Source organism: Catharus ustulatus, chromosome 16 (genome assembly GCF_009819885.2).
Source record: "Catharus ustulatus isolate bCatUst1 chromosome 16, bCatUst1.pri.v2, whole genome shotgun sequence".
Classification (NCBI taxonomy): domain Eukaryota; kingdom Metazoa; phylum Chordata; class Aves; order Passeriformes; family Turdidae; genus Catharus; species Catharus ustulatus.
In genome coordinates this window covers 6,836,324-6,860,130 of record NC_046236.1, presented here as the reverse complement: position 1 = coordinate 6,860,130, position 23,807 = coordinate 6,836,324, and the positions used below count along the sequence as shown (strand labels likewise).

The window sequence follows — 23,807 nt, the reverse complement described above, 5'->3', positions numbered from 1 at the left end:
AAAACATTCTGCCACCTCCAGTATAGCTTTGGGACCAAATAGGACACCTATCCCATGGCACGAGCTCACTAAAAAGTCTGTCTAGAAGCCAGTTGAATCTTACCTTCTGGGTTGTGTCCAACTGCCCTTGTAAGACAGGAAAGCTGGGGATTAAGTGGTAGCTTGGAGTCAACAACCAAGAAATTACTGTTTGCTGCTAGACTTTTTCAGTTCAAATCCTTTTTCTAAGAGGGTTTTAAATTCAGGAACACCGAGAAATTGCAGCTGGCAGGCAGGATCCAGTTCAGACCTGGAAAAATCTGGATTTCTGAGCAACTGTAATTAGCTTGACCCTCATTTTTAGGGTCACAGTCCTTAAACTGGAAGATATCAGAACAGGCTGAGGGCCAAATCAGTTATGATCTGGTTTTATTTATCTAAAAGTCTCATACGGACCTAATTTGCTATTTTGTGTTAAGTAATAATGAGTAAGTAGAAAGGATTATGAACACATGTTTGGCATAGAGAGGAAGAGAGAATGCAGCCATAACTTCAATTTTGGAATGTCTTACTTCATCATAAGCTTAAGTTTCAAAGCTGACACGGGGATTTTGGTACCTAATACCTCATTTTCAACTAATTGCATCTCAACTGAACATTGAAACCTTCAATTTGGGAGCTCAAATTAGCAGCCATATGATGGTAGTTTTTCCCCCAGTTGTATGTAGATGCCAACTAGAGGATCTAGGCATATGATCAAGTCTTTATTGTGGTTTTATTAAGTAACAAGCTTAATCAATATATGGTGAAAGTTTTTACAAAACAAAACTTCTTATAGTCTGCTGTCTTATCCCTAATCAATATTTTTCTCAGCACACTGTGTAGAGAAAACCAGTACCCTTCCTTCAAACTGCCTTGCTTTTCAGCTAATTAAAAAACAAAACAAAACAAAATAAAACAAAACAACAACAAAAAGTAACTATTCTAGGTAATTCCCATGGTACATTTTGTCAGAACTGCATTTGAAAAGTTGAAGTTCCTCCAGGGAAAAGTAAAAAGATCCCTGGTGGCATATACCAGTAAAATACGAATGCAAATCACTGCTTCCTTAACTATTTATGCAAATGAATCTTACAGTTGGGTATGAGATGTTTATACTTTAAGCCTACCAAGCTGATTAATGACTTGGTCAACATAAGCCTTGGTTCACAGGGAAGGCATCTGCAGATAAATAAATCAAACACTACTTGCCAATTTATAATATTGTATTTATATTTCTACCCTGTGCATGCTGAATGATGGTAGTGGCACATGAATCAAATGAGGACTTTACAGCTTCCCAGATGCCACAATCTGCCAATTTCATTAGCAAGACCATAAAACAAATTTTTAAAGTATGAAAAAGACATATGAAGTAAAACTGTTGGAGAACAAGGTGTGAGAAGAAGCTGCAGAGGAGGAGTTGCACCAAGGGTTGGTGGTGAATGGTGCTGATAGATGTGTGTGCTTAGTGACACAGCCATTCACAGAAACTGCTCAGTCCCTGGTGCCCATCCTTCCTTCCCTCCCAGACACATCTGGGTGCTCTTCCCTACTGAGCACAGCACCAGCACAGCGGTGCAGAGAGCTGGAGAAGCCTGAGCCAGAGCTCTGCAGCTGAATCACCACTGCATCAGCGTGACAATGGAGGATGACAAACCCAGTTCCATGGCTGAGCCACCTCACAGTCCTCATCCCAAGGAACAAGCAGAGCAGGGGCATGAAAAGGATGGGAATTAAAAGGCACAATAAACCTGCACAATTAATTTCCAGGGACTGCAAGATGATGTGATCACCTTCAGATTTTCCCCATCGGTTGCTAAGCAGCATTCTTAAGTCACAAGCTTTGCCTTACAAAGGAACAGCAGTCTCCTCACATTTTGCTATTTTTCCATTTTACACTGTTCTTTTGCCAAGCTTGCATTATAACTATATTTCAAAATGCTTTAAAACAAAGAGGAGCCCTAAGATAGCTGCAATCTTTGGGAAAAGGTTTCAGTTACCACCTGGGACAAGTAGCCCATGGACCCTCCAGTCCACAAAAAGGAATTAGAAAAGCCTTCATCTCACATGTACCAAAGGAATTGCTTTCTGCCTCTCAGACCTGAGCTTTACATGAGAAATTGAACTTGCATCATGGAAAAGGCAAGAGTATCATACATTTGGGGTTGTATACTCATTATCAGTCTCAATCTGTATAAACAAAATCTTAGAATTTTTCCTGCAGAGGTAGTAAATTAATTGTATTAATTCATTTGATCTGTGCTAAGGATGTTGTTCCAATTATCAGATATCTATCCAATGCTCTGGGCATTCTGACAAAAATTAAAATTAAATCAAGGAGCTTTCTCTCTTAGAAATTCTCTCTCTCATTTAATTAGAAGTAAAGGGCTGGCTGCCAGTGTTCCAAAAGTAATACCAAACATGCCCACTGCAAACACCTTCTCCACAAATGCTTTGATTCACACCAGAAATTTCAGAAATCCTCATTCTTGAAGGCCAAGACAAGCAAATGACAAAGAGTTCAGGATCTTTCAGCAACTGTGGGGAATGAATTCCTCACACTAAGATCCCAAATGTCTGCCGTTTAACCATTCCACACTGGTAGCTCAGTTAAACAAAATGAGCAATCATTTTGAAGTGCAAAATTACCATCAGCTCCATTTTCAACATTCATGAAATGAACAAATCATAAAGCTGAATAACACAGGTGATCCTGTGGAGTATGTGGCCTGAAGCAGAAGATGCCTTCCAATGGGAGAAGAAATACTCAATATCACAGCAGGTCTTTCCCTACATTTCTACAGAAACCACAAAAGGTTCTTGCTAAACCAGCCCCAAGGTGATAAATTGTACATTTTCTTGCTGGTCTCTCTACAGGACAGCAGTAAATAAGGCTACAGTTACCATCATTCGCGTTTCTTGTTTGTTAAAGTTTTTTAGCCATTAGCACAAGGCTGAGTGGAGATTCTGGAGTACTCTGCCAAACCAAAGCATGTACCCTCAGCTCTCCAGAAAAACATTTCCCTAAGGATAGGCCAAAAGCTTCCCAAGCCTCCTTGGCTAACTGCAGCAGCCTTTAGAGCCCCACAGCCAACAAATGCTTCTCACACAGCCACTGGCCCAAATCCACACACATTAGTCTATGACTTTTCATATCTTTCCAGATGCCTCAGCACCCACCAAAGCAACAATTCTACCTGGCCCCACCCCTAGTTATACATCCCAAACCTGAAGCAGCTGCACTGCTCTTCCACTGATTAGGTCATCATTGTTTTGGCAATGAGTATTGCTTATTGAAGAAGATTTTTGTTTCACATAAATTAAAATATTAACAGAATAGCTTTAATAACCTGAGCATTTATATTCCCCTACTGCCCAGGACTAGCTGGGGATCCATACATTACATCTACACAAGGATATGTCCAAAGCCAAGTTTCTTGCACTAACTCCAGTTGACAGTGCTTTCCTCACCCTTTTTGGTATATCTGGAGGAAAGACAGAGATGGTTTTGGTTTTTTCCTATGTTCACATCTCTTTGTATTCACCAGCTGTTAAGTACAAGGACAAGAGAGCAGGTAACAAAACCTGCAGCCTAGGGGTAGGTAAGCAGACTCCTGCTGCCAACTCAATCTCCTCCTTCAAGTGTCCAATTTCTGCAAAACTGCAGGACTGCAGCTGAGCCATGAAAAAACAGCAGTCTCTGGCATGTGTCCTGTTGCTTAAAGGAACAGGCAAATGAGGGAAAAAGAGGCATGAGGAGGCTGTAGAGATGAATAGACATGTATTCAAAGGTGAGGCTGCACCAACATGAGAGGAAAAACAGCCAGAAACGTCTAATGCAGGCAAAATGGACTGATAGAGGAGATACAGGTACCCCATAGGGGAAAATAACAAAAACAACAACAAAAGCATTATTAAGAGGATAAGAGGAAAGAAACTAACAGAAAGACCAAACAAAAATGAAAAAATAGAATGTAAATTCCATTAATCAATATCTATTTCTCGTGACAGACTATTAAAGCATCAGTGCAAGACTGATTTTACAATTAGTACAAATAATCACTGTTTGGCAGTGTTAAAACCTAATGTAATAACAGCCAATGAGGATCAGCTATATTATTTTCTCAGATGTAACCTGAAGTGCAATACTGTTCTCTTTTATGAGAAGGCAGTGATGACCTGCAGTGAAGTCCACTCAGTAAGGTCAGCATGACTACAGCTGGTGATGGAGACCAAAACTGGAGGATTGCTGCCCCTAGACATCGAGTCCCTTCTGTAGAATGCCTGCATTCAGATCTTCGCAGGTTTCTCTGGAGAATACAAAAACACTATAGCAGAGAGAAGGTCAGTCTAATGTTTCTGTAACATGGCTGTTTCAATATCATAATGATTTATATTGCTTATTTAACCTACTAATTTAACCTGTTTTAACCTAATTTAAGCTGGTGAGAGGCTTTCATATTATTTTGCTTTTCTTCGTAGCTGTAATGCTGATAAATGTTGTCTTTTCCTCTTTCAATTTCCTTGTCCAATAAGAACTGATTCTGTGGTTTACACTAAAAGCCCATCTAGTCCAGCACATTCCTTTGAAGAGCAGCCACAACAGGATACATCACAAAGACATTCCCGCCCTTTGGTTTCTATTGAACTCAAGGAGTTGTTCCCGGTGAGAGAACCACCCCTTGTTAACCGTGCTGTCATTTTGTTAAAGCTTGTACAAATGCAAATAACACTGTATCGACAACTCATCCATTTCCCCCTCACTTACAGCTCTTTGGAGAAAGCTCTGTGGAGAAAGTAGTTACTTTTTCTTGGCATAACATGTTTTGTCTATCTTTTGATCTCAGGCCTTCAAGGAATATATTGACACATAATGATTACAAATGATATTACTCTAGGAGAAGCTGTAGCAGTTCTTGCCCTAGTTTCAAAGTAGCTTGCTCAGCTGTAAACCCCCTGCACTACTATTCTGTAATCCTGCAAGCTAGGTGGCAAAATTGTGGTCTTTACTCAATTAATTTTATCCAGAAATTTAATTCCCCCATCGAATATGTGGTTGGCACTGCTACAGAATATATTATTGTATGTTTTAAAGAATGAATTGTCTGTATTAACAAATCTAAATAATAATCTCTAGAATAATCAAATTATTTATATAAAGCCTTGTACTAGAACTGAAAAGCATAGGTAATTTCTGAACAATTCCTAAAAGATGTTTGCATTAAACAAACAATCCTTCCCTAAAATATACAGCTTACAATTGCATGATTAAACACATGGTTACTATAAATCACAACAAATAATCTTATTTATGTATTAATTGGAATATTAAAATGCATGTGTCGTTTATGTGCTTTTCATGTTCAGCAGTTTCTAACAGCAGAACACTGGTTTGAAAGTGAGACAGAGTGGGGTCCATCCTTTCACTGCAGAGCTGCATTGCTCTGGCAGCTTCAACCACTGTACTGCTGCTTTTTATCCTTATCCTGTTATAAGGAAGGAATATAGAATCCATTGTTATTCTTGGAGGCATGTGCCAAGGGCTCTTGTTGAGCTACTCTGTAAGAAGAAGGAAGTGTTGAACATGTCCATGCCCAAGACAGGAAAGGTGGTGCTCAAAAGTCAAGAACAATTGTGTGGAGCTGGACAATTTCCATAGAGGGATTTCGTGGAAGAAACTGTTTCTAAGTAGTTATTTGCCATTTTAAATGTGTCTTGTTTCATTGACACCTATCACCACGTGGTTTCATAAAGCACAAATGCCCTCAAGAGATGAGCACCATGTGTGTTTAATGTCAAACCCTTTAACACACCTTTGTCTCAGACATCTCTTTTCCCAAGTTTTTTAAGTTCCATGGTATTCTTTAGCAAGGAATACTCCATGTGTTCTGCAACATGAACCACATTTATACCCTTCTAAGTAATGAATGGGCAATGCCCATTAATGCAGCCATTGGAACAACTAGAATGATCTAGGCTGCATTGTAACATTAAAGAGATTTAAACCTCTTGCACAATGCTCTCGTACATTGTTGCTTTTAGTTTGCTTCTGGAATAAAAACGAATTGGATAAACTGGATAAAAACTAATTAGTTAACTGTAATCTAATGAAATATAAGAGAAATTTACCCTGTTTTACAAGCTTAACAAAAAAAATAACCTCCCAATCCATCTAAAACAGTTTGAACAAGTAATTCTTTAAATGTCAAAGCATTCATTTGTAGTGAAGTGTATTGGAATGTCTTAAAATCCTAAGGAATTAAAAGCTGACCTTTTTTCGTGCCTGTGAAATCACTGCGGAACAAGTGCACTGAAAAATCCTTTTGGAGCAGGAAACCTGCTTGTTTTGCTTGGTCTGCATGTAATGTGAGCTCAATGCAGACTCTTAGCAAGCTCCTGGACATCACCGAATTGCAAATAATAAAAAAGCTGCATTAGACCATTGCACCAAGTGGCAGCTTGGTCCTTAATCTGTGAGCTAAAAAAAAAAAATCACAACCCAAATGCAGAGTTGCATAATACTGGGCCTGATGCAGTATGTACTTACAGAACAGGACTGGCTCGGTATTAGTAAAAGTCAATTTGTCAGATATTTGCTGTGAGCACAGTGTTGCACAATATGTGCAATAAATTTCTGTGTGCGTGCATGATCATATTCTGATCACAGAACAAACGCCTGTGTTCTCTATTGCACATTCTCAGGCATAAATCATCAGGTTTCCAAAACTTCTTTGAAGAATTTTTTCCCTGATTGGTTTGATGTTGAATCAAGTTCAGTCACCTCATACACTAAGCCTGAAGGTGAAACACACGAGCTATGAGTCCCATCTTGTCTGTGAATGTTTGAACAGCCAACATTTGAAGTCATATCCAATCCATTGGCTTCCAATTTCACACTGGCGTGACTGCAGCACCCCAGGAGAGCTCGGAGGGACCGAGCGCTGCCCGCCCGCCTCAGGCCCCGCCCGGCCCGGGTCAGAGCCCGGGGCACGGCTCGGTCCGGCCCTGCCGCCACTGCCCGGTGCCCCCAGCAGCGTCCGGGAGGGACTGGGCGGTTTGCCTGGGCCTGGGGCGTGATCCCAGAGAACTTTCAAAAATACCTGCAGCAGGAATAGCGTGGCCAGCAGGACTGGGAAATGATTGTTCTGTGCTTGGCACCGTGAGGGCACTCCTCCCGTGCTGTGTCCAGTTCTGGAGCCCTGAGCTCAGGAAGGACATTGGGGTGCTGGAGCATGTCCAGAGACAGGCAACGAAGCTTGGGAAGGGTGTGAAGGACAACTCCTACGAGGAGCAGATGAGGGGGCTCAGCCTAGAGAGAGGTGGGCTCGGGGGGACCTTATTGCTCTACAAGTACCTGGAAGGTTGTGGGGTAGGGGTCGAGCTCCTCTCCCATGCAGCCAGCGACAGGACGCGGGTGCACAGTCTTACACCGCGCCAGCGGAGACTCAGGTTGGACGCAGGAGGAATTTCTTTGCAGAAAGAGTGGTTAGACATTGGAATAGGCTGCCCAGGGAAGTGGTGGAGTCACCGTCCCTGGAGGTGTTTAAGGACAGGCTGGACGTGATGGCCCTTAGTGCCATGGCCTGGTTGACAAAGTGGTGTTCGGTCCTAGGTTGGACTCGGTTATCTCAGAGCTCTTTTCCCACCTCAGTGGTTCAGCGACCCCGTACCGGAGGCAGGCGGGACCGGCTCCCCTTCACCCCGCTCCCTGAGGGCGAGAGTGCCCGGATGTGCCGCCCCGCCTCCCGCACGTGCGCGGCGCCAGCGCGCGCGGCTCCCCCGCCCCCGCCCGCGGGCCAACCGCCGGGGCGCGCGCCCGGGGAGGGCGGGCCCGGCGCAGAGCTCGCGAGAGGAACATGGCCGCGGCGGGCCGGGGTGAGCGGGCAGCGCGGGCGGGGGGCGCGGGGCGCGCGGGGCGCGCGCGGCCGGGAGCGCCTCACGGGTCCGCGCCTCACGGAGAGGCCGCGCTGCCGCGCGCTGGAACGGGCCGGGCCGGGCCGGGCCGGGCCGAGCCGAGCCGAGCTCCGGCGCTGAGCGGGAGCGGCACCGCCGGCAGCCATCGCTGCCCGGCCCCGGGGTGGGCTGCGCGCCGCCCCGCCCGCGGAACCTTCTGAAGGAGCTTGGGGTGGGCGGGAGTGCCGAGACCGGCGGCCGCCCCCTCTGTGCCCGGGGCGGGCAGGGTCCCCGCGAGGCCGCAGCCGGGGACACGGGAAGGGCGGTCCCCCAGCTCCGCCGGGCCGCTCTGGGCCCCGAGCAGGTGGAGGTGCCGGGTGCCCGCACCGCGCCCTGGAGCGCGGCTCGCACGGGCCCGGCCGCAGGTGGATGTGTCCCGTGTTATTATTTGCTAGCGAGGAACACTCGCTCCCGGGAGAGGTGCGGGGCCGTGGGCTGCAGGGCGGCGCTGCGGGCCCGGCCCGAACCCTACGGGCATTGAGATGAGAGCGCCTCGCCCGGGAGCCGCGCAGGGGAGACTCCTGCCCCCGGTCGTGCGGAGGTCGCTGGGCTGTGGGAAGAGCTGGGACCCTTAGACCAGGGGCTCTTAACGACTTCGGCTCATTTTCTGCGACATGCGTGGATTTAGACGGCACTTGGTTAATCCATTTTAGCGTGGTCAGGCGTTGGAATAGGTTGCCTAAGAAGGTGGAGTCACCATCCGCAAGGCGTTTAAAAGACTGGATGTGGCGCTGGGTGATGTGGTTTAGAGCTTTCAGTGGCAGTGCTTGTTTGATGGTTGGGCTCGACGATATCAAAGGTCTCTTCCAAGGCTGATGATTCCATGGTTCCGGAATCAGCTTTGTTAACAAGTCTGTCCGCAGCACCTGTATGCACAGATGCACATCGCGGGTGCAGGTCACTGGGCTGGCACTTGGGCAGTGACAATCTTTGGGACGCGGGGAGCCAGGTGGAGAGCTGTGCTGCCGTGCCCTGCCTTTCTGCCAGCAAATACGTTTGACTTTGTTCCATTTATGTATTGGTGTGCAAGTGTGCAGTGCAGAAAACTCCTCTTAGTCTCAGTGCAGTCGAGAGATACCAGGACTTCTGCCTGCCTCACGCAATTAGCTGAAATAAAGAATACACGATTTAAAGTGAAAAACTGGTTTAGTTATGAAGTAAATATCAGGAAAATTATCTTTTTATGAATGTTTCGAAAACACCTCCATGAAATCTGGTTTTTCAATATGTCTAAAGTACTTAAAATTTAAGCATCACTCACCTTTTAAGAAAAGAAACAACGCTTACACTGTTCTGTGAGTACAGCATGTTCTGAAGTTCTTGTTTATGGGAAGGGATTCACACTTCTTCCTCACGCTCCATCTTTTCCTTTATGAGAAAAAAATGCCCAGGTTTTGAATTAATTGAGGTTTTAAAGCTCTCAGCAAAGGCACAGCTGGCATTTCATAAAATTATTCTCTTAATGTGTGACATTTTATCTTGTTCCTTCCTAAAGTTTTCTTTCCAGTGTAATTACTTAGGGCAGATGTGACTGTGGTATAACTTGCATTTAAAACTTGACAAGATTGCTGTCTGGTAATGACACCAGTTATTAAGCAAATAAAAACATCTGGAAGCTGAAGATCCTTAGTACATTATTGGGAGTGCAGAACATCTTTCAGGATTTGGCAGTATTTGGAGAAGTGTAAAAAACTGAACTTAATGATGCAAATGAGTTTTTAGAAGCAGTCATTCAATAACATGGAAATCACCTTAACATTTACCTTTTCTATTAGATTCTGTTGAATAGGGTATTATAAAAACGCTTTAATAGTAAGGGTTAATACATAGATATTCAGACAAATTTAGTGGTTTATATGCATAAATACTTTAAAAATTGGAACTTTTACTTGTTAGCCTAGCAATGGAATTAGGTAATTGATGACACAATGGATTAATGTAATATTGGATAGGGAATATGCTTAGTTGAGGTTTGGGGTTTTTTAAACAGTGTTTAGATTACTGATGAAATGATTATTGGAAGGAAGAGGGAATATATTTTATCATAGGCCATTTATTTTTGTGGGCCTTTTTGGTATTTCCGTCTTGTAACCTCTTCCTCTTGTGTGTTTTGCTCTGTTTTTTTACATGTCCAGCTTTTAACCTCTGTTGCTGATATGTACAGAAACCATAACATCAGCTTCAGCCTTTAAAATAATTTAAAATAGTCTGTTAGGATTAGTCTCTGGCGACAAAAGTAAAATTTTGTGGCTGAGCAATATCAGGGAAGTTTTAAGTCTGATATCTGTGGGTTCAAAGCCAAAACCGGAAAGCCCCATAAGTGGTGCTGTGTGAAACAGCATTTGATAAATGCCAGATTTTAAGATGACTGATATTTTAAACTTTTCTAAATACAGTGTGCAGTAGGTTTCCATTGATTTAATCATGTGTCTGTATATGTATATATGTACACACATTTTCTAAAATATTCTAATAAATGAAATGTTGAGGTTGGAACAAGTCCATTTGAGTTGGTGACATAGCAAAAAGACAAAATGTGGATGTGAAGAGTTTATTTTTTTTTTTTTGCTAAATGTTCCATTGTATTGGAATCTATAGAAAAAACTAAAATCTATTTCTGTTGTATAATTGGCACTTTCAAGTATGAAGACTTGAAGGAACTAGGGCTGGGTTTGTGTACTGCAGTTGAGATGCACCTCTGGTACTGCTGTTCTTGCCAGAGGTAATGGGAAAGACAAATATCATCTTAGAATTTGAGTAGGAATATGAAAGGTGCTAAAAGATGCACATAGAGTATATTGAAATCACTACTCTCAGGATTTTAACCTAATGACACACTTTAACATCTGAAAGCTACAGAAACTGGGAAAGCTGAACTAGTATTCTTAAGGTTTTAATTTCTCAGGTAGAATAAAATATGTAACTTTTAAAATAATGCTTGAGATAGCTTTGTGATTTTTGTTTTTCTTTTTACTTTCCAACCAATCAGGAATGTGCTGAAACAGACACTCTAGGAGGGTGCTAGAGATACAAGGTAAGTGCTGCATCTTAAAAAATTTAAACTTCTTAAATAAGTTTTTTTTTTAAATAAAGCTGCTGTGCTATTTTTTTAGTGAGCAGTGTATCCCTTTAAGTTGTGCTGGTTTTGTAATCCTATTAAAATGGAAGATTTTCCAGGAGATCTGTTCCTATACAAACAGAAGTTTGGTTATATGTGTAGTACTTGTATTACATAAACTTAAGAGCAAGTTACTGTGATTTTATGGTTTGACTTTTGATATGAGTGGGTTTTAATCACCTCTTAGGATTATGACTTAAATACTCATGTGTTGATTAAACAATATTTTCTCTTTTTAAAGGACTACCATGCTTGCAAGCCTTCACAGATGTTAGATGTTTTCCAAATGTGAATAGTTTTAATATTAAAACTTTGGTCTGTAGAGCATTTTGTTTATTTTTAACAGTTTTTCTGCAGTGACGCAGGCTTGTACCAGCACAGCACCCCCAGAGGGACTCTAGACCCCATGTGGTTTGGTTAAATCAATTCAATTATAGATGAGGAAAATTCTCTCTCAAAGGGAGTAACCAAGGGTGCTTAATGGCTGCTTCTGGAGGTTTTAGGAGGGGAAGTCGAGCAGCGTAGTAAAACAAGGAAGTTGGGTTATATTGACTAACACATTCTCAGTTCTGAAACTGTGTGCTTCTGGTGTTTAGCTGGTCCCTAAATGGTGAAAATTCTGATCTTGCCCTTCAGTCCTTGTCTTCTGTGTGGGTAAAAGAGGGTGGGACAGCTTGCCTGATTTTCAGGATGACCAAGACAGAGCATCAGACTTAAAGCCTCTTGATAGTTTCCACTGAGGCCTCCTAGATGAACCAGAGCATTGGTTCCACCTCTACAGAAAAAGCAGACACTGCACAGGACTCACATGGCTAAGAGCTGCTCCAGAGACTGGAAGAACAAGATGTACAGAACTGGATATACACAGAAGGGGGTATGTATCTGTAGCATTGATGTATTCCAGCAAACCCCAGAACTGTGTTAGGCAAAAAATCCCAGCTAGGAACACTTAAAGGTAGGGGAACTTCCCCTGACCTGAAGGCAAGGTGTGTTCAGGCTTCTGTGAAGAGCAGGTTTGATTTGACTTGGCAAACCTGTTCACTTTGTGTCCTCCTTTAGTAAATCTGCAGCCATTGATTCTTACTGTGAATAAATCTGCTGCTGTTTAGCTACATGTCCAAAAAAAAGAGGTAAACAACTGAAATTAAGGCTGTTCGCACTTGACAGACATGAATGTTTCATATTTGCTTCTTCAAATGAAATTTTTCTGTGCTATGCTGAGGACAGGGAACCAGTATTCCTGGCATTGTTTTTAAACCTTTGTAGCACCTGAAGTTCAAGAGCCAGAATTGCTCAATGTTAGTTACAGAATACAACTTTTGTTAAACTCCTTCTGTGGCAAAGATTGATGTATACCACAAAAATCTTCCATGTCCTGAAACTCCAAAGCAAATGCACATTACAGAATTCAAGTGTTCAGATTACTGTTATTAAATCCAGATGTTAATATAACAGTTTTGCACTTGTGCAATAAACTGTATCTCTGTGATTGTTGACTCAGTAGAGAGTATTTTAAGATTTCATATTTGGTACTTGGCTTAAGCCATTAATTAAATGTTTAAAAAGGGGCTTTTACCTAGGCATGGTGCCAAAAGCAACAAAGTGAGAGAGAAATCCTAGTTACACTCAGTTTTGATCTTCGTACCAACTAGAGAAACACAAATTGATAAAACAAAAAATAAAGACAAAAAGGAAACCTACTGGTTTTCTACCCTTCTAAGTGACTTTATGGCACAGGTAGTCCTAGTTACATACCTGAGAAGAATATGCAGTTGTGTTCTTATTTGCACATTTTGTGTCTAATGCTAGAAGCCTGCTGGAAGGCCAGGAAACATTTGCTGAAAACTTGTTTACAAATTCTAGAGACATTAAAATTAGTTTCTTAGTCATTCTTTAAATGTAAAAGAGGTAGCTCATAAAAATTCAGCAGCAGTAAAGTCCAGTTAATACCCAAAAATAATTCTTACATCTCATGTAGAGGCAAATTTCTCAGTATTTCCTATGCAGAAAAGATAGAAGAGACATGGGATTCCAGCTACTGAAATTCTGTTTAGCTACATTGCTGCAATGCTTAATTTTATTCCCCATATATTTAAAATTGAAGATGTGTAACTTGGTAAAGTTGCAATCCAGCAAAGCTTTAAGCATGTGTTTCTGACACTAAATGGGTTGCACAAAGTTGAACACATGCTTAAAGCTCTTCATGACTTATAACCACATGTTAGTAAAGCTTTAGGGAAGTAATGTTGTGACACAGGCAGAGCAGTGTGTGAGTGTCTGTGGTGGCTGTCTCCTCCTTACAGTGCTACAGGTGCAGTTCTGTGTGCAGGTGCTGTTCTATGTTGGCAGGGGTTCAGTGTAAATTGGGAATTAGGGGTTTGTACTTAGGTGTTATCTGAGAGAACACCTAATGTCACCCTTAATCTCATGTTGAGTTTTAAAATGCTCCCCAAAGTGTTACCAGCCTTTTTGTACATTGTGTATTGGCCACATTCCCTTGTACATGAGTTACTGGAAGTGTGAAAACAAAGGAGTGTTTGTACTTTTATAATCTTCCCTTGGTGCTCTGGCTGGTGAGGATCTCAGGATTGGTGTGTTCTGAGAATGAAGCTTGCTGAATATACTGAGATGGCTGTACAGAAACTAGTGGGGATCTCCCAGTAGTTCATTATGGTTGGCCTGAATTGTACCATTTGTGTATTATTTTAGGAGTTTCTGAATAGACTAATAAATCTTTGAGCTATTTTTGAGTGTGGTTTTTTTCATTATATGTCACTTGGTACACTATTTTTTAGGATTTCATCTTTAAAAATAAAATCATGTTTTTCCATGGAAAGTGCAACTAAGACAGGTACCCAAAAAGAAAAGCCCTAATGTTTTGCTAATGTTTTTCAGTATGTAATTTGTACTCTGTACATCTGTTCTTTATAAATATGCTTAGTATGTTTATAAGGTTTTTGTTAAAGACTTGTAACCTGTGTGAATTAGGAATATGTAGAAACATCTGGAAACCTCACTATTTTCTACTTAATGTTTTCAATTTCATTTGAAGTGTCTGGACTGCAGAAGGTTTTTAATAGCCCGTTTATGAGGGTAGAGCTCACTTATGATGTTTCTAGTAAATACTTAATTCAAGAGAAGTTACTGCTTTATTTTGCAGTCTTTATTATTTCTGAATTTATATGGGTTAATGACAGTAATGCTTCTTTATGCTAATGTTGAATAATACAGCAACACTCTAATACGAAATACTGAGCAAATACTGTCAGTTTTTGCAAAATATAAACCATCTTTATGGTTATGGCAATTATAAGTCTTCCAATGTGAATCAAACCCAAAATAATTCTCTCTATATCTGTAGACAGTGTTAACCAACTTTCTTGGCTTCTATGAATAACAGAGTGTAATTTGTGATTTCTTCTGGAATCAGATCCTCCCTCTTCTGCCAGCTGTTCCACCCTTCCTCTGTTCTGCCAGTTAAACCATTTGATGACTCTTTTACCAGGTCCTGCATCAGAAGCCTAATTTTAAAAACTTGTCATGCAGAATTGGTAGAAAAGAAAAGTGGAGTCTCTTGGAAAGTGTGAAATGCAGGTGGTGAGAACGTGCTCTGGCCCATAGTTCATCTTTGCTGTCCTGGGACTGCTGCAGGCAGGAGCACAGGGAATGTGGAGCAAGCCCAGCCATTGAACATGGGGGATGGGTAAATAAAACACTGAGACTGCTTCCCTTTGCTGCAGAATAAACTACACTCCCAGAGACCCCTGGACACAGTTCTACACCTACTGTTCCTCAAATACCTGGGGCACTTGGGGCCTGGAGGTGGCGCAGAAGAGAATTCCACAGCGCTCCCATCTGCCTGGGTTCTTGGCATCAGTAGTAGACCTTGGAAAGTCTAGGCCAAGCCTTGTGCTGGCTGGCTGAGGAACATGGTCAAGAGAAGGTTCTTGAGGAAGGATGGTATACTGAGCATTTTTGATGAGTTGAGGTGATTTAGTGATACATGGAGGATAGAAAAAATAGAGAATTCAGAAATAGGAATCAGGAAAGTGGATATTGAAGTGATCTGGGGAAAAAAAATTGTCTGACACTAGAAAAAGAACAATGAAAATAAACCAAGAGAAAAAACTCCTTGGCTACAGTATTTATATCTGACCAGATTATATTAATGAATATCTTGTTTTCATCAGATAATCAGTATTTTCCAACAGTTTCTAAAAGCTTTGCAGTATCTTCAGTATTTTGAGTGCTGCTCAAACTACAAGAACTGTAGAAAGTAGATGTGTGACAGCTTCTAAGTGCAGAAACTTGTAACCTACTGTAATTTTATGTTACCATCTATTTCTTATTTATTTTTAAACAAGCAGCTTTGTATGAAATGAAATATTGGAACACAATAGTTTAACAGATAAAACTTCTTTGAAACTGGCCTTAGGCAACATAAACTCTCCTGACCCAGAGTTTCTGCCCTATTAGTCTTAAGCTAATTTCAGTAGGGAAAATGGAATTCAAGTTCATTTTAGCTTTGGAGATCGTGAGAAATTGGTTCCTAAAGCACTGAGGGCATGAACTGTGGATTATAGCATTAAAGTGTTAGAACATCAGAGTTTTCAGGCACCATACTGATAACATACTTTTTCTGATTATTTTAGAATATGGGTGTTGATCTGGAGACTAAGCTACATTAGTTATTATCTTGGGTCTGCATTTATAAAGAAGCAATAAGTGATATTCCTTCCTTTGGCCTTACCCTGTTCCTTGTTAGAAGAAATGTGTTTGATTTGAAAAGTGAAAATTTGGGTTTTGTTTAGTGAAGAGTACCATTTTATCTTTAACAAATTATGTATTATGCTGTTAGTCATAATGCTATGTGTGTGGTATATCTTCATACTTAATTTCCAGGGTTTAGGAGTCTCAGGGCTGGGATTTTGTTGTGGGATTTTTCTTCCTGGAAGTCTACTGAACATGGAATTCAGCATTCTTTCAGTCTGCATCCTTGTTTCTGTTTAAAAAAAAAAAAAAAGAGCCGCTTTAATTCTTGGGAAGATGCTGTAAGGTGTAAATCTAGTACAAGTGAGATAATTGCATTCAGCTTGTGACCTTTTGTCACTGCTGTATAAAAAATGAGGCCACATAACACAATGTGAAATTAGAGGTAAGAAACACAAAAGAATATTGTAAATCAGCTCTATGCACTTGGTGTAAATCAGGTCAAGAATGCACAGTAAATAGCAGCTGCTTAAGATATACTGCAAGTTGATTTTTATATTTTTTTAATTAAACATTAATCTGTCACCTTCTGAGTTTTCCTTTTGTCCATTAGCAGATTAAATACTAAAAGTTTCATTTTCAGAAGTTAGGAGCAACAAGCTGACTGGTTTCCATGGGAGCTAATGCAAGTTACTGTTTGCATTGTTAATACCTCAAAGTAGCTGTGTTGGTCCAAGTCAATATGCAGCAAAAGGTTTGTGAGACAGATTTTCTTAGTAGTCCTAAGGTTGTGAGTAAGGACTGCTTAACTGAGGACCTTCTGCTCATTTCACAGAATTTCAGCTCAGACATAATCCTTCTGATTTTTTAAGATTGCCTAAATTGCAGTTGCTCATAACCTCTAATTATGTTTACATTATTTTGACTTGGTTTCTTGCTGAATGTAAAGACTATGTTGAATTCTGTCCAGTAGAAGTTTATTGCATTTTTTAAGAGAATACCAAATATTTTAATAATAAAACTGCTAATCTCTGTAAAGTGTGTAGATACAAAAAGAAGCAAAGTATAGATTTTTCAAGAAATCTCACCTACTAGAAATGATTGTGCAATGTTCAGTCCCACTTCTGATAGGAGGTAGAAAGCAGCACGTTCCACGGGAAGCAGTCCTGCAGTTCCTTCCTCTTTGATTTGAATCCTTGTGCTTTCCTTGCTTTGTTCAATTGAAGGGCTTAGTTTACAGGCAGTAAAATAAACAGAATAGCACCTGCAGCTTAGTCATAAATGGGAACATCTCACAGTATCTAAGCAAACAAATGAAATCATGGAGTCATCCAACCTTTCCTGAAATGCCTTCATAGCTTTACCAACATTCATTTTTAAGTTGGACCACTATTTTGGCTATCAAAGGTCTCTGAACACATAAAGGAATTGGGAAAGATTATGATCAATTCATTGATAAGAGTTTCTAACTGTCTGAACACTTGGGTTTCGGTTTTTTCCTATGTTGGCAACTTCAATTACATAAATAGATTCTTTTGGCTACACCTTATCTTTGCTGGCCACAGAAAATCAGGGAGCACATGGGGTCTTACAAATTCCTTCCACAAAGTTCTGCCATAGACCAGAAGAACTGAACTTGCTTTTGGGCAGGTTCATGAGTTGATCTCACAATTGTTCAAACGCTACTGCAAAGCACTTCATATTAAAACTGAAATTAAGAACTTTTTTGTTAATTGGAATTCAAGTAAGTTGCTTCTAAAGTCATATGTCACTGTTTCATTTTAAAAAAAATTATTTAAATATGTAGACATTTATGAGGGTGAGAAACTAGAAGCATCAGTTGTTTGCACACCACACTAATGCAGATAGCTTTTTTGTTGGTTGGTTGCTGTCTTTGCCTTGCTAAATTTAGGTGTAAAACTGTCCTTGTGCTGCTTTGTAAACTCAGCCTAAAAGTGTTTGTTTCCAATGTTAATGTCAGCTTTTAAAATCTGAGTATTAAAGCAAATGTAGAATATTGACAATCAACATCATTTTCACAGACTAAAAAAATAAGAATATCATGTTTAGATTTTTCTGACCATTTGCACACAACATATTTCCATATACAGTAACATCTAAACAAGATACCACTTCATGTTTTGCCTATTAGTGTTTAAGTATTTTTATGAAGTTCTTTATTTTAATAGAACTAGTGAGGGTATGTGCTATGACAACTTTGTATTTATTTAATCAAGTGGAACCAGTTGAACCACTTAACATTGCCTTAAGAGGAGCATTGTTTATTAAGAATATCCACAGAAAAGATGAGATTAAATCAAATTATGTCTGCTTATATGGTGATTAAAAGTAAAAAGTTGTTGAGAACTGTGCCTGAAGTCCTTCATTTATAACAAGTTATGGGACGTTTTCTACACTTCAGGTATTGTGGTGAGAATTCTGGTTGCTGCTGAGTGCTCAGGCCACAGCTGTTAGGGAAGATGGATTTACTTGTAGATGAAGTAAATCATCATCCTCTTGTGATTCAGTTTTCAGCACAAATCTTTATGAACTCTGCTGCAATCCCTACAAGTTAACACAGCATAGCTTCTGCTCATGAAGCATTGCATCATTAGAAGGTAATTGAAAGGTAAATGGAGAGCTGCCCTGGCTTAGCAGGATGGGTTAATAAATGTTTGTTTCCATGGCTGCTCTTAAACAGCTCTCTAGAGGTGAGCATCTCTCTCTCAGGGTAGAATAGCAGAGCAATTCAGACTTCTTAAAGATGGAGGTTGTTGACTGTCTGTTACCTTTAAGAGGCAGCTAATTTTAGACTTTACTTTTTTGTTTGGTCCCTCAGACTGATTTATTCATTTTGGTGCACACTGCAGAGTTTCACAACTGTTTCTTAAAGGAAGATGATATATTTGACCAGTTTTATATAATCAGTAAACAATTTAAACATCACCTTCATCTGAAGGTATGGGTTTTATTTCAGTGATGAGTATTATGCATATTGAGCCTTTGCTTGCTTTACTTAAAGTATTTGTAAGAAGTTTAGCATTTTGAATAAATTCTGTTATTATAATTTTAAAGCCCTTGAAATGTGAATACAGAAGATAGTTTTAATATTTACAACTACTTAAAACATTCCTATGAGACCTTAAGGTATTTAAACACTAAGCTTCACAACACTGTGATGAGGTAGATTCTTTCCAATGAAGGTTTATGTGTAGCCCAGATTTCACCATCTCTTGTTTGAACAGGTTAGTTTGAGAAGGCAGTAATGTGAGAAAAGAATAGATAAATCATCTCTATGACCCTACACAGCGACAGGGTAGGCTTTAGTTTCCCCACACATTAATGGAGCTGTGGGAGGCTGCCTTTATTCCTCACAGCCCCACACTGCTGGGTAATTAATTTGCACTTAGCAGGGCACAGCTCCTGTTACCAATTACTCTGATTTGGCTTTTTCCCTGCCTGGAGGTAGCAGTGGAGGGAATGTATCATCAAGGATTCTCCTGACTCATCTCCTGCCTCTGTCCAAATACAAGTAATTCTCTATACATTACCTTGTTGACAGTGTACATTTGCCATGCAGCTTATTAATTTTTAATTTTTTGACCAATCCAAAGACTTAAGATTCAAGGATTTCCTGTGAAGACTTAGTAAAGAGAACCTCAATGTAGCTTTATTATCAAAATATATAGAAGTGTTAAATGAGTTTTTGGAGATCTTTTGGTGTCTGTTCAGTGGTATTAATTTAGCTAGAGCAGACAGTTACAAAAATTTAATCTCGGTTATTTATAAAAGTGGGTATTTTTCTGCAGCATTGACCAGCCCAGACCAGGAGGATTCTGTGCTCCTGGAACAAACACATTATTCCAGGTACTGGGATAGTGAGAAGCGTGACGGGACCTGAGATTTATTCAGATACTTCTGCACACTGTTTTTTAAAAAAATGAATAGTAATAGTGAGTTTTTCATAATGCATAATCTAAGGTGATTACTCATGGTTAGTCAGCTGCTGATATTTCTCATCCTTTTCTGCTTTTGTATAATTACCTTCATAAAAATAGCTGTATGATTTAAATCCTTGTTGCCCTGTATTTGACCAAAAACTTAACTAATTAGGTTTGTCGACATTGTGTTTGAGCTGTAAGATTGCAGTTTCAATATGGAAATTAAATGCCAGTTTTCATGTCAGAGTTCACCTGCTGCAGTAGGATGGTGTCTGTATGGAGGGTGTCAGCATAGCAGAGGTGAGGCTGTGCCTGTCCCACTGGGGCTGGGCTGAGGAGCATCACTCCCTCTGGAGCACAGCCTCTCTTTGGTGTTGCTCCAGGAGCTGATGGAGACTGCAGCCAAGCCCGTGATTTGTTTCTGTATTTCTCTTTACTCCTTGCTGATAGGCAGCATGCTGAGAGGAGCCATCCTTTAAAGCCCTGTCTCTTCCTCTCCTTGGAGTGGGTGTTCCAGTGCTTGTCTCCGGGAAGTGACTCCATAGCTCCCAGTTCCCAGACTGTGTTCAGTGAGCTGAATGTTCCCAACTGCTTTGTTTATGTTCAAGCCTGACGTGTGTTGATCCTTGGAAGAAAGAACAGACTGAGCATTCCAAGTGTCTGACCACTGCACTGGACAAATGAGTGGCCTAGGAAGGAAGTTTGCTGTAGGTTTGTGTAGGCACCAGGAGGGTCTGCTGCATTCTGAAAGCCCAGTCCTTGCTCTTCATGAGAGGGGAAGGGGAATTGCCAAATCAGTCTTAGATTGTGACTTCTCACATTCTCTCAGGTACAAATCATTAATGCCCACTGCTCAAACAGAAGGAGTATTTAAAACTGTAACAGCCCCCTAAGTGCTTATTGGCCCCAGTGTCAGAAATCACTGTTGCCAGTGCACAGATCTCCAAGTCTTTCCAGGCATGAGAGGGAGACTAAAAAGCTTAATGCAACAGCCTGCCTTGGCAACTGTTAGTTAACCTGCTGGATCTCACACTTTTTAGGATCTCTTTTAGTGTTTACTGATACATTGAAGAAAAATGTAAGAAACAACAAAAAACGAAAACAAACCAAACATTTTACCTTTTGAGTATTCTCTCCACTAAAGATTCTGGTGCATTACAAACTGCTAGTTTTAAATTTTACTGAGTTTTATAAATGGAGAAACGGAGTGCTCATGTTCACTATGATTCTGTAAATCCTGGAAATACTGCTAATATCTGATGCCTGTTAATTCAATTCAGTGCTGTGCTGGGTACAGTGACCCAGGTTCCTCACAGGTGTGAGTGAGCAGTGTTCATGTCAGCCAGTTGACTTGGCCAAAGCTTGAATGCATTGTGATTCTTGAACTGTTAATTTCCAGCAGATTGCTAAAATAAAAGCTGATTTACTACTGAATGTCATCCAGATTTCAGAGCTTGTGCCAAATAAAATAGCAGTTTTGGTGTCTCAAGTAGCAGGGAAGTATAAGATTCTATAAGATTGTAAGATTTTTCCAAGGAAATACATTTTGTCTTTTGAAGATAAAATGTTTAAAAATAAAAAGAACGTTTGTCTTCAGCAGTTAAGAAGATAGCAACCACCTACAATCTGTGAGAACACTTACATAAGACTCATACATTGTACAGGAGTTCTGGTTTGCCAGTGCTGGAACACTGTTCCTATGTACTTGTCAGGGAAATGTGAACTGAAGCCTCCTAGCAGTGCTGGTGCAGATTCTATTTTGATAATGTATTCTAAAGGCTAAGTAGGAAAATAATTTTTTTGTACTTTTCACTTTACTACTTCTAAACATTTTGCTGAATTCTCTGTTAAAACAAACCAAACAAACAAACAAAAAAACAAAAACAAAAAAAAACCACCAAAAACAAAACCAGCCAACTGGAATAATTTAGGACTATTGGATCAATTGAATAATTTTATTTTTAGTTTCTGGAAATAAATTAGTATTATGCTTTCCAACAGTTCATAAACAGAAATGGTTTTCATACCTAGCAGAGTGATGGCTCACACAACTTTAACTTCAGGTGTCTTAGTTTCATGGAAGGGAGCAGAAACTCCTGGAGTGACAACTGATTTTTGTCAGATCAGCCTGGTATAAAAGGTGCTTTCTTGGATATTCTTTCTCAGTATTCTAAGTACAATATTGAAACTTTAATAGAATATATTTTTTAAAACCGTGTTTTAAAAAATTTGTGTATAGGTCTGCTTCAGTTCAGGGGTTTCACAGATAATGGTTACCATCTGTAAATGCAGATGGTAAATCTGAAATTAATTCTTCAGGATTGAGGAGGCTTCAAGGGAAGGCAAATTGTTGTCTTTAATATAAAATAGGAGAGTATCACGGCCTTACATTCTAAATCAGAGGTTTCTCAGTTTTGCACATGGTTGCTAGATAAAGTGTTTGTTGTACAGGGTTTGATTTTCAACAAGGTAAAGAAATGTTTTCTACTACTCATTTTCATGTTTGAATTGTTGATGTACAAACAATTGGTTATATTAGAAGCATCAGAATGAAATGGCTTTTGAAGACTGAAAATAGGTGGGAGACATTCTGCATATCTTTAGTGGAGCTTTATGTGAAGTAAATGCTCCTGCCTTTGGCTGCACCTGATGCTAAAGCAGTTGTATTCATCTGGAGTGGTTAAAATGAGTGTGCTAGAAAATGGTAATTGTTTGTTATCATACATGCAGCAGTGTAAAAAAATGTTTACAGAGATGTTTACAGATGGCATTTTTACTAATTTATTTCCTTTTTGTTTGTTTGTTTGTTTGGAAAGATGTTTGTAAAAGTTATTTTTAAGTTTCTAAATTAGTTTGTCAATCGATAAGGAAAACCTTATGCCAAAGACAAAGTAGTAACTTCATGGATGCCAAGTTCAGGAGTTCTCTTCAGAAAGTTGAACAGCTGAAAGATTATTAGATTATTATAGAACAAGAGATAAAAATCAAATTAATTGTTTATATTTTATTACTGCAAATCTTCAATTTGTCATCTTTATAATATTTTTTAGAAGTTCTGTTCGTTGATTCAATAAGGAGCTGTAGGGATCCTAGTGTATCTAAACCAGATGTTCATTATGTAGGTCACTGACTATTTTTCCCCCTACAAAAAAAACCTCTGTAAATGGGTGGGGATATATATTTTCCTTTTTGGGAAAGGTTAAGGGAATTTGTTGTTCTTAGCTCAGAAGTATTTCTGTAGTCTGATACAGCAGCAGTTCATAAGTTATAATGAAAAGAAATGAGAGCAAAATGTGGTATGAATAAAAAATTCGAGGAATTTAGACTTTCTGGGAATTCTAGAGTGTCTTTTGTTCAAAGATTATGTAGCAACATAGCAGTAGGGTTGTTCTAGTGTTAAAGGATCATTTGAGAACATACCTGGGTTTTTAGCAGCCTATCTAAAAGATTTAGGAAAAGGGGAGTGCAATATCTGGGATTTTACTGTGAACTGGAAAGTTTAAAATTAGGGTTAGAGTTCTGCACTAGAGAACTTCTGATTTAGAGGTTTCCTAATGATGATGATCATATATTGAATGAAACCACAGTGAAAATGGGGACCTGAGAGTCAAGATCAGCAGGAAAAGAAATTCTGTGTGAAGAGGGCAGGCAAAGCATTCATAGTGAGGTTACCCAGAGGTGGTGAAATCACCTCTTTGGAGATTTTCAGCAGCTGACAAGGCAGGTTCCTGAGAGCTGCTAATCCCACAGGACAGGGGGATGGACTAGATGACCTTCAGAAGGTCCCTTCCAACCTGATCTATTTATTAATGTTCAAACCACAGATCAAGCACATTTTATGTGGGAAGTCAAACTTGTTTTGAGTTGTGCTGCTGTGCTGCAATCAACATCATTTAATTGCACGCTGTGTTCTCAGTTGGATCTGGATAATAAACCCACATTTCTGTACATTCCTGAAACAAAAATTAAGAGATGTTACCAATTCCACAGTACATTGTAGAAGTGGTGAAAGTCAAGCTGTTTTCATTCAAAGCAAGATGTTTACTTATCATGGGGAAAAAATA

At 40.0% G+C, this 23,807-nt stretch overlaps 1 protein-coding gene across 5 annotated transcripts in view; it reads left to right on the top strand.

The window, feature by feature from the left end:
• Positions 1-7,837: 7,837 nt before the first annotated feature.
• MRTFB (myocardin related transcription factor B) overlaps positions 7,838-23,807 on the top strand; it is a 70,426-nt gene continuing 54,456 nt past the window's right edge. For 2 of the 5 annotated variants that reach the window (XM_033073694.2, XM_033073690.2), the window contains exons 1-2: positions 7,839-7,896; positions 10,964-11,008. The gene's annotated coding sequence lies outside the window, so the exon portion shown is untranslated. Of the gene's footprint in view, positions 7,897-9,018; positions 11,009-23,807 lie in introns of those variants that run through there. The other 3 variants (XM_033073693.2, XM_033073691.2, XM_042779768.1) reach the window with 3 other exon arrangements.